The sequence below is a fragment of the Mesocricetus auratus genome, unplaced genomic scaffold (genome assembly GCF_017639785.1).
Source record: "Mesocricetus auratus isolate SY011 unplaced genomic scaffold, BCM_Maur_2.0 Super-Scaffold_15014, whole genome shotgun sequence".
Lineage (NCBI taxonomy): Eukaryota > Metazoa > Chordata > Mammalia > Rodentia > Cricetidae > Mesocricetus > Mesocricetus auratus.
The window spans coordinates 73280700-73283217 of record NW_024429186.1 but is presented as its reverse complement, the minus strand read 5'-3'; the positions used below and the strand labels follow the sequence as shown (position 1 = coordinate 73283217).

The 2518-nt window shown below is 38.1% G+C and overlaps 1 pseudogene; it reads left to right on the top strand.

The window, feature by feature from the left end:
- The first annotated feature begins 263 nt into the window (after positions 1 to 263).
- Positions 264 to 980, top strand: LOC101824885 (annotated as a pseudogene).
- The last annotated feature ends 1538 nt before the right edge of the window (positions 981 to 2518 follow it).

The window sequence follows — 2518 nt, the reverse complement described above, 5'->3', positions numbered from 1 at the left end:
TTCTTTGCACGGAGATGGAAGAGACTGCATACTTACTGTCAGACTGCATACTTACTGTCATATCGTTTCTTGATCTGTTGGCTGACGCACATTGTATGGTCCAACCTGAGCATGGAAGTACTTTACCCTTTTAGAAGAGGTAACTGAAAATAGAACTTGGAGAGTGCCGCCGGGAGTGTTGACGAGCGAGGACATGTGGCCATGTCTGTGCTACTGGAGCTGCGAGCATGGTGAGGTAGAGCACAGTACACCCGCCGGCCATCATGCCACGTTATGAGCAGTACGGAGGAGAAAGCAAGGTATGTGTTGGTAACCTGGGAACTGGTACTGGTAAAGGCACGTCAGAAAAGGCTTTCAGATACTATGGATCCTTAAGGACTGTATGGATTGCCAGAAATCCTCCAGGATTTGCCTTCGTGGAATTCGAAGACCCTAGAGATGCAGAAGATGTAGTTCGAGGATTGGATGGGAAGGTGACTTGTGGTTCTCAAGTGAGAGTTGAATTATCGACAGGCATGCCTCAGAGATCTTGTTTTGATAGGCCACCTGCCCGATGTCCCTTTGATCCTAATAACAGATGCTGTGAGTGTGATGAAAAGGGACATTATGCTTCTGAGCGTCATCGCTATAGCCGTCGAAGAAGAAGCAGGTCACGATTTAGATCATATTCCCGATCCAGGGGAAGGCAGTACTCTCGCTCACAAAGCAGGAGTTGGGGAAGGAGGTCAAGATCAGCATCCGCTCGAAGATCAAGATCTGTGTCTCTTCATAGGTCAAGATCAGCTTCACTCAGAATATGTAGGGTCTGGTTTTATGAAAAGATCGAGGTATTTCCAATCACATTCCGGGTCGAGATCAAGATCCAGGTCTATTTCACCGCCAAGAAGCAGCCGATCCAAATCCACATCTACATCTCCTAAAAGAAGTCGTTCCCTTCAGGAAGTCCACGGTGAAGTGCAAGTCCTGAAAGAATGGACTGAAATTCTCAAATTCACCCTTTAGGGGGAAGTTTTGTTTACATTATTTTAAGGTATTTGTTATGTCTGTAAAATGTGAAAGGAAGGATCATCGACCATCAGATCAAAACGGATCTGGGTTGTTATATTGCTCTGCAAAATTCATAGCAGTTAAATATGTTTTTGTTGAATGTGTTAACATCTCATGGTCTGAAAACGTGGGTTTTTATTTGGCACATTTAAATAAAATGTTTCTAACTAGATTTTTTATTTGTGTTCAGTATTAATTCTTTTCAATTTGGTAACACCAGGTGTCAAAATGGTATTGAATATTCATATATATGTGTATATATATATATATATATGTATATATATATATATATATGTCTGTATTCAAAGTTTAATGGTGCTGGTTAAGTATTAAACACCATTAACTGTTCTATACATAACACTGGCCGGGATCTTAAAGGACTTTGAAAACTCCATTTCACCCTTGTGTCTTTGGGTTAAATGACCTTGATTCCTATTAATAGCATGAGTGCATCATGACAGATCCCTAACTAATTGAGAATTGATGTTAGCTAGAATTCGAGCTAACAATTTCAAATTGTCAAGCTAGAGGGACCATTGATTTAGCCTGTAAATGGATGCATGGCAGGAACTTAGCATAAATGTTATTAAGTAGAAAGATACTGATTTCTGGAGACTCAGATTTTAGTAGCTGTGTGTTTTTTTCAGACTATTATGTTGGGGTGATTTTTGCTCAATGTACTTTTTTTTTCTTTCAAACAGCCAATTTAATACCAAAAATGCATGTTTGAAGAATTGTCTGAATTTGGAACAAAACTTTGTAAACCAGCTTTGCAAAATTATTCAGCCCCAATACTCTGTTCCTTTGAATAGAACTCCTTACCTTGTGCAAAAACCTGTTAATATCTGAACTAGATTTTGCAGTTTGACAACGTTGTGGTATTTTGCCAATCTGGTATAAAGAGATGTTAAGAAAAATGTTAATGAGATAAAGCAGTTTTGTAAACCTTACATATTTAGAAGCATTTCATGTAGCTTTTGTTTTTGTTTTTTCTTTTTTTTTTTTTGTTTCTTTGTTTTCAATAGTATCTGGTAGCCCTTAGAATGGTATAGATTCTTATTCAGACTTTAAGTTTACTAAACATAAGGACAGTAACAGTCATTTTCGAGTTTTTTGGAGAAACTTTTTACTATATTTCTTAGCCTTGGTGTAAAAACAAGTAGCACAGGAGTCTGTCCTTGTCCATTTTAGGCTTTTTCAACAAAGTTGTCTGATGGTATTGCAACTTGAATACTGGTCGGCCTCAACTTCACTGGCTGGTCACTAATATGTTGGAAGTCATGTGGATTCTTTGTTTTTAGACTGATTGAATACATGGATGGTATGAAGCTATGTGTGTAACGGGCAGATTTATCTGTTGCATTTGGTTAGCTTTAACTAACCAATGAAAATTAATTTGTTCAACAATAAATCTGCAGAGATTGAAAAAAGAAAATAGAACTCGGAGACAGGAAGGGTGAATAATTTCACT